The sequence below is a fragment of the Chanodichthys erythropterus genome, chromosome 12 (genome assembly GCF_024489055.1).
Source record: "Chanodichthys erythropterus isolate Z2021 chromosome 12, ASM2448905v1, whole genome shotgun sequence".
In the NCBI taxonomy this organism is placed as follows: domain Eukaryota; kingdom Metazoa; phylum Chordata; class Actinopteri; order Cypriniformes; family Xenocyprididae; genus Chanodichthys; species Chanodichthys erythropterus.
This window is the reverse complement of record NC_090232.1, coordinates 18,071,597-18,081,276: the sequence shown is the minus strand read 5'-3', so window position 1 is coordinate 18,081,276 and position 9,680 is coordinate 18,071,597.

The following is a 9,680-nucleotide window of genomic DNA, read 5'->3' as shown; positions in this document are numbered from 1 at the left end:
ATCTGGTTTGAGTTCATAATTTTATCTGTTTATTGTCTTAAAGCTTCCTCTAAGAAAAAAACTCTATATACATATACCTATGTACCTATAATCAAGGCCAAAAGGTACAACAGGACCTTGTCCTGGATCCAGGCTTAAGGAGGGCCTGGACTGAATTACTGCATTTCATTTGCTCATTTGTGTTTAATTTATTTTATCATATTCAGTAATGCTGCTGACAGTGGAGTGATTATTATGATTAGTGATTTTTATGATTAATAATTTCTATTATTTGTTGCAAAATGTAAACTATCGGACAGCGATATATTAAAAGTTAAGATAAAGGCCTATATAGTAAATACAAGTTTATCTGCATATATACACACTCATGTAAAATATATATAATATATACTCTATAGCAAATCTTAGCTGCATGATTGTTTATATCATTTAAAAAAAATGTTTTTTTAAGAACTGTTCACTGAAAAATGTCATTGCTGCAGTTTATATACAACTTTATCAGCATCCATACGTACAGTGCACTCAGAGAGAGCAAATCTCAACTGCTTGATTTATCAAAAAACTATATTATCGCCCAGCTCTAATCTGATAAATGTGACTATTGTATGACGATATTAGGATAGTGTAAACATTAACATCATGTTTTTCTGTAAAGATGCTTTGAAACCATGTGTATTGTGAAATGCTATACAAATAAATCTGACCTGACTTGACTGGTGTACCGAATATCAGGTGACCGATTAAAGGTGCCATGTCATAATTACTGTAAATATTAGATGACAACTAAGCCTTCTACTTAGTGCTGTTCATGTTCTCAGACTCTGAGTTATGACACAGAAGTTATGGCAACACTATTAATGCCAAAATGAATCTAAGTAATTCGTAATTTTGTTAGTCAAACCCACAATACAACAAGTAACAGTCACTATGTAAATGCATCATCAATAATCTTTAGTTCATAATTAATAAAGTTTATTTATCTTATTTAGCAGGACTTTTTTGATTTTGTGCTGATGATTTAATTCTGTTGTGTTCATGTCACTTACAGTGTAAGCCTAATATGTTGTCTTTTTTAAAATTGTATTTAATATAATAATAAAATAATACAAATACATAACCATATGATTTACATTAATGCTTTGAAAATGAATAATATAATTATAACCATAATATAATATAATATAATATAATATAATATAATATAATATAATATAATATAATATAATATAATATAATATAATATAATATAATATGATTCAACTTCAACTTCAACTTCACTTTATTTATATAGCACATTTATACACAACTTTGTTGCCCAAAGTGTTTCACAGTGTAAAATAAAAACATAGTAAACATACAAATTTACAGGTACTGAAATTAAACAAGAACTACTTAAAAAGCCAAACTAAACAGATAAGTCTTCAGCTGGGACCTAAAGACCTCCACTGATGGAGCTTGTCGGATATAAAGAGGGAGATTGTTCCACAGTTTTGGGCCTGCTACTGAGAAAGCATGATCACCTTTTGACTTCTTTTTGGACTGAGGAGTAACTAACAACAGTTGATTTGACGATCTTAAAGACCTTGCTGAAGTATAGGGCTCTATAAGATTGGAAATATAATTTGGAGATGAATTATGTAACGCTTTAAAAACAACCAATAAAATCTTGAACTCAATCCTAAACTTGACTGGTAGCCAATGAAGAGAACGCAGCACCGGGGTGATGTGCTCTCTTTTTTTGGTGCCCGTCAAAAGTCTAGCTGCAGCATTCTGTACAAGCTGCAGACGTGACAGTTGTCGGTGGCTGATCCCTACATAGAGGGAATTACAGTAATCTAGTCGCGAAGAAATAAAAGCATGAACAACAGTCTCCAAATCATTAAAACTAAGAAAAGGTTTAAGCTTAGCGATAATTTTAAGATGATAAAAACTACTTCTTACAACTGAGTTAATCTGTTTATCAAAGCTAAGCGATGAATCAATAATGACTCCAAGATTTCTCACATTGTCCTTCACAGTCATCTCCAAAGGAGCAAGAATACTGACTACGCGCTCTTTAAAATTTGATGGCCCAAATATTATGATTTCAGATTTTCTTTCATTAAGCTGAAGAAAATTATTAGAAAGCCAAGTTTTAATTTCATTCAAACAGAGTAACAAAGATTGCAAGGACTGTTCATCTCCAACTTTAAGGGGAAAATAAATCTGTGTGTCATCTGCGTACATATGGTACGAGATGTCATAACGACGACAGATGGATCCCAAGGGGCGCATATACAAAGAAAACAATATAGGACTTAAGATAGAGCCCTGAGGGAGACCGTATTTTAAAGGAACCACAGAAGAGGAAACATTTGCAAAATTAACAGAGAATGTTCTATCCTTAAGGTATGAATGGAACCATTTCAGAGCAGTACCCCTAAACCCAACCTCGCACTCCAACCTTTTTAAAAGAATTCAATGATCGACAGTGTCAAATGCGGGACTGAGATCTAACATGATTAAAACCACAGCCCTCCCAGAGTCAGATGCTAAAAACAAATCATTCAAAACTTTTACCAGAGCAGTCTCTGTACTGTGACCAGCTCTGAAACCAGATTGAAATTCATCAAAAAGAGCATTCATAGATAAAAAAGGAGCAATTTTCTATAATTTTAGATAGGAACGGTAGTTTAGAAATGGGACGGAAGTTAGTCAACTCTGTAGCTGCTAAGCTTGGTTTTTTAAGTACAGGAGAAACCACTGCGTGTTTAAGACAAGATGGGACAGAACCATTAGATGGAGAGCTGTTCACAATTGACAGTATACTAGGGCCCATCGTTTTGAACCCAGCTTTTAAAAACTGTGGAGGAACGGCATCCAGTGAAGTGAACGATGGTTTTATATTCTTGACTAAATTTGTAAGACATGGAAGAGAGACATGATCAAAAGAGTCAAATATGCAAGAACTTAACATGGGGACTTCCAGAACAATACTAGAGGGAACAATCTTTTCTAATATGTTCTATCTTACTTACAAAAAAGTTCAAGAAATCCTCACAATTATATAAAGTGGAATCTAAAAAAGGTGCTATCGATGGGTTTAGTACAGTGTTTATTGTGCTAAGCAAAACTTTTGGGCAATGGGCCGTTCTATTAATTAGGTCTGAAAAATATTTTGTTCTTGCAGCTTTGACTGCATGCTGGTAAGTTCTAAGCGTATCTTTTAACAGTTCATAAGAGATCTGCAATCGGTCTCTCCTCCATCTGCGTTCAGCCTTCCTACAAGCCCTTCTAAACCCACAAATTTCATTGTTCAACCATGGCTGAGACTGAGGTTTATACCTTTTATATCATAGTGGAGCAACATCATTCAATATGTCCAAGCAAACAGAATTAAAAACAGTAGTCAACTCCTCTGTGTTTAAAGAGGATCCAGAAATTTCGATGATAGAAGACATTGAATTAGTCGCATAGGCCTCAGCAAAACAATTTACTGTAGTCACATTTACTGGTCGGACACAACGGACTGCAGATTTGTTTTTTGAGATAACAGATGGAAGATCAAAGTGAAATATAACAGAACTATGATCAGATATACAATTGTCAACTACACACACATTACTAACAGATAACCCCCAGGACAGAACTAAATCAAGGGTATGACCATGCCTGTGAGTAGCATCACATACTGATTGTGTTAAGTTAAAAGAGTCAACAAGGTCAGAAAACTGCTTTACTAAAGGTTTAGACGGGCAGCATATATGAATGTTGAAGTCCCCGAGAATTAAAAGATTATCAGCAGTTGGCGCAATAAAAGAAAGAAAATCTGAGAAATCCTGGATGAAATCCTTGTCATACTTTGGAGGGCGATAAATAAGAGCACAATAGACTGTGAATGATAAATCCACTTTGAAAAGCTGAAGTTCAAAGCTTGTATATTTCTCCAGTGGAATTAACGTGCATTTGAAGCTGTCCTTAAAAATTGTCACGATTCCCTGTGCCTCTGCGTTCCTGGACTTTTATTTTGATATTCTTTTGTCTTGATATGCTTGTTTTCAAATTGGTAAAGACTAGAAGGGATACAGTTAAGGACACTGGGCATGAGCACACCAATATTGTGGTATTTAAATACTGTATTTGCATTATTGTAAGGGTATGTTTAGGGTTGGGGTATAAACGTTAATAAAACACAATCTGATAAGAAAAATAAATGTACTGTTATTTTATCGTGAAATTTTGCCGCACTTCTGGCCATTGCTGTATCCCTTCAACCATGTTCATTTCCTGTGGTTTAGTTCCTGTTTCCTTGTTTTCATTGTAATCTTGCTAGTTTCCATAGTTATTCATGGTTTCATTGATCATTGTCTTACCTGGTACTGATCATCCTGTGTATTAATACCCTCATTTATCTTCAGTTCTTTGTCTTAACGTTTTGTGCTGGTGTTTATCTCTTATGTTTCCTGTGCTTATTAAATGTTATTTCATTGATCAACTGCATCAAGCCTCATTGTTTGGGATTATCAAAGTCAAGCCAGTGAGTGACTATAATATAATATAATATAATATAATATAATATAATATAATATAATATAATATAATATAATATAATATAATATAATATAATATAATATAATAATTTGACTTTGACTATCTTTGTGCAATGCATAACTTTATATTTAGTTTTTTAAATAATCTTTATTCTTTACTCCCTACCAGATTATGATTCCCTTGCTTCTCCCTACCACATTTGATTTAATTTCTTTAAGCATTTAAATTTCCCTTATTTGGATGACAAAACGTAATTGGAATTTAAACTGCACAGTTATTAGGGTTATCTCAAATAACTGTATTTAAATTGATTAGCCATGATCATACAATTAATCAATAATCATGACAGGCCTAATTACGAGTTCTGCATGGACCTGAATGCTTTTACAAGTGGAAACTTTTAATTATGGTAGGTCCGACAAGGCGTGAACACACCAAAACTAGCAATGCAGATAAATTCATCTCCCTTTCTTTTACATTCTCTGGACCTCAAACTGGACTTTGTACAAAGCTGCCTCTAAATGTGATAACAGTGAAATGTTATCCTCTGTGGTGGCTGTGAATGATTAAGCAGCTTGTGTAAACCACTCTCTCTCTGTCTATTTCTCTCTCTTGAATATTCTCTCCTACCCATTTTCTTCTTACATTATCCATTTTTGTTTTATAGTTCTTTATTAGACTTTTATTTACATACTAAACTAATCATACTGGATCTCTCTCTGTTTTTCTCTCCCCTGTACTACACTGTACTCTGCCAGCCAGCCCTCCTCTCTCTATCTCTCAGTATCAGTTGGTGATTAAGTATTGATATCAGTCTCAAGTGTCTCATATGATACCAGCCAAGCGACAACACACACACACACACACACACACACACACACACACACACACACACACACACACACACACACACACACACACACACACACACACACACACACACACACACACACACACACACACACACACACACACACACACACAATACTACCCTAAAATTAGAAGTACATTTTGAATTTTAAACAAGTGACAGACAGTAAATAAGTCCCGGTAAAGGTTCTACTACATGCATGAGAGTAGAGGTATATGATGTACATTACACTTATTTCTATTTGTAAATGTGGTCAATTAATTATTCTGTGTATGAAGTCAGTTGCCTTCAAGTTCACACAGGTGCCCTAGCAGAGTCACTACAGGTGTAGTTCATTACGTTAACTATAAGTCATGTTCCACAACATGGATGTGTATCATTCACTTCCTTATGTCTGATGTTAAACAAATGAAATAAAAATTAAAGTGGATAGCAAACACCATCATTTTTTAAAAGAAATGAATACTCTTATTCAGCAATACATTAAATTGATCAAAAGTGACAGAACACAAAAACGGCATTTCAAAAAAATTATGTACTTTTAAACTTTCTATTTATCAAAGAATCCTTATAAAATATGTATCATGGTTTCCACAAATAATTATGTATAGCACAACTGTTTTCAACATTGATAATAATAAGAAATGCTTCTTGAACACCAGATCAGCATATTAGTATGATGATGGACCATTTGATGCTGAAAATTCATAACAGGAATAAATTTCATGTTAAATTAAAATACACTGCCCCACATACGCTAGACCGGCAACTGTGGCATAATAAAAGTTCCACTGCTCCGGAGACATGTGTCGCGTTCGTCTCTCATTAGCAATTGCTCCAGCGGTCTCGATCAGCTCCAACATCACTTGGCCCTGCTCTGCTTCATACTACAGTAACGTTAATAATCTCATCCATAAACATGATTTCTGACAGAGTCCAATCCCGATTCTTTTCCACTGGCTGTAGACGTGAAGACAATACATCCCATGATTCCACAGAAACAAGGATAAGCCACCGAATAAGCGACCTCTAGTGGTGAAAATTTACATTGTGGCTTTAACAGATCAAATATTCACATATCCCTGTGATCTTAGATGAAGGTTAGTTTTAAAGTAACCCACAGTTTGAGGTTTAACAGTTTGCGAATGACTCATAATTGTATCCTAATTTAGTTATTTGGTGTTTGGTAACAAAGGGCCTACTTTGCATCAGCAACACTGACTCAATGACAAACAAGTCATTCATAAGAAGACAACTGATGGCGCCTGTATTCATAGCACTAATTAATAATTTGATTGTTAATAATAAATATAGGGGGCTGCTGCTTTGTATAATAGTTTTCAAGAACATTATGTAAATTGGTAAACTATTTAGCCTAGACTACTAAAATGAACACCAAAACTTAACATCTGTTCTGAACTCAACAAGTCTGGGCAAACTATCCGCTCGTTAAGTCGTGACGTAAAGAATGCCGTTTCCGGTTCCAAGCCTCGACTCGTTTCACTTGAGAATGCTATCGACGGCCGTTTATGAGCGCTATTTATTCATATTAAACATCAATCATTTAAAAAAGTTAAACATTTTAAATACTTACAGTCTACACAACAGTCTCCATGCTCACAGCATCACAGATATTAATATTTTAATGATTTATAAAAGATGAATCATTGTCTGGCCATCTGGAATTTTGATATGGAGATAAAGGTTGTCAAGATAAAGATTATATATTTTTTTGTAGTATTACACCACATCGTGTATGTATATTAGCACCATTTGTTGTTTTCTTGTGGTATGAGATGGAGCGTTAGGACCCGGAAGCGCTGCCGCGTGACGTCAGACTTAACAACCGGATTGAGTAAGCACCAATAAGAGGCCACATTTTTATGATGTCATCATGTAGACTTCTTACAAAGTATTTTACAGCATTTTACAACTACAAAAATACAAAACACTAAAGTATTTTGATACAAAATACAAAGCCATCAACCCTATCAAATACAAATTACAAAATACTATTTTGTATTTGAAATACATGTATCATAAATACTGTTAAATACCACTTGGTACCCAGCAGTCGTGGCACTGGAAGTCTGTCTTTCCCTCTCATTCTCTCTCTCTCGTCAGGCTTGTTTCAGTTAATTTCCCTCTTTCTTGTCTTCTTCTCTTTCTTTCTTAGGCAGTGGTAAAGTAAATGTTTGTTTGAAGAAATTTGTGTTTGTACAGATTTAGAAGAAGATAAAAGTGGATCAGCATTTACTAAGCCAACCTGGAATTATCGTTGTATGGACAAGTAGAGATTACAGTACTTTGCTTTCTAGGTGTTGGCGAGACAATCCCAGGAAACCTTGAGCAACTCTGGATGCAACCGTCTATGAATTACTGTTCCTAGTAGGAAACACCTACTATATCTGACTCATCTTGCTAATCTAACTTTGAATCTAACTTTTGAATACTGTAAGTAGGGCACAAAGAGTTTGAACATCAATGATGACACTGAGCCATGGCATGCAAGGCAATTAGGTAAAAGACACTTAACTCAAAGAATCTGGCTGGTTAGCATGAGCCAGTTAGCAGATGCTGTAACTACACCATTCTAGGGGAAAACTTGAATATTCAAAATTAGCCATATAAATTTTGTAATTTCATGATATCATGACCCTAAGATGAATGGAAATGCTGACAGTCTTTTGGTATTAGAGATTTCCTTGAATGCCACACCCTCTACTGAGTACAAAGAAAGAACACTGGAAATTCCAGTCTGGATTTATTTTACAAGCCAGGGAGTTCATCGAGTAAAAGACTTAATTATCAGGGTGTATTATTAAGTTGTAACAAACTTTTTTGCTTCATTTAATTTAAAATAAATACTGAGGTGTTTTCTAGTATTTTGTGGTGCATGTGTCAGAAACAAACTCCTAATAACTTACTTTCAAAAGTATTTTTTTGAAGGCATATTTTTCTGTTCATATAAAATTATATTAAAAAATATTATTTTAATAATATTACTATAATATACATTACTATATTAGTTTTTTTATCATCAAAAACATATTTATATTAGCTACACTTTAAACAACCACTGCTTTATGATAGTGAATGGAGGTATATGACAACAACTACAGCTCAGTGCAGTGTCTACAGGCATACATTCATAATTAGGAGCAGCACTGCTGGGCTCAACTGTCACCACAGCTGAGTCGTTTAGCTTGGAATCATAATTTCTCAGAAGCTCAGATGGGAAGGTAAATGTCTTCATTACTAAAATAGCATAATTGTCAGGTATGGGTCAGTAACAGCATCTGTCTCCAGCACACTGTACTCTTCCCTAAGAAAATCATTGGCTACTGTCTGACCATTTCAATCAAGATTTAGGAAGCAGGCAGACAAGATAACCAGCAACTCCTTGCATAAGAAGGATTCTTCCAAGAATCTATTGCACATTTCAAATACCTGTAGCATTTTTTTTTTTTTCACTTTCAGTCACTTTTTAAACTTTTTGTATGTCTGATGGGTTGGGGTCTGTATAACACCCAGAGAAACACACCACAGAAACATGAGCGGCACCAACTGAAGAGAATCATCAATGATTCAAACACAATCATCATGGCTGTTCTATTTCTCTCTGTCTCTTTCTCTCTCTCACTAACTAACACATGCACATGAACACAAAGGCGACATTGTCCTGTGCCCATCTTCATAAGAACTATGAATATTAAGTAGAAAATTATTCTGTTTATTTGAAGAAAAGTTTTATTTTTGTGCTCTAGAAACGTTGTTTTTATGTAACACTTTGTGTTTATGAGATTCCATTTAGATGTTGTTGTTATGATCTAGTGACATTTAACTGTTAACACTTTACAATAAGGTTTAATTTGTTAACATTAGGCTAGTTAATTTTACAGCATTTATTCTTACAGTAGTTAATCTCAACATTTACTAATAGGCTACATTTTTAAGATCAAAAGTTCTATCTGGTAACATTAGTTAATACACTGTGAACTAAACTAACATTTTTATTAACTAACATTTAAAAAAAACTAATGTGTTCTTATTGTAAAATGTTACCAGTTAACTTTTAACAAGTAGCCTACTTCATCCTTATAACAGAACACTTAATTAATCCTCGCAATTATTATTATTATTATTAACTTTAAACAACTATTACGCACTCAACAGGATTATTATTATTAGTTGACGTTAAAGATAGAGTGATGTAATTATCTTCATAAGTGGTCAATGATCTCTGTAAGTCTTTATCATCATATTTACAGCTCTGCCT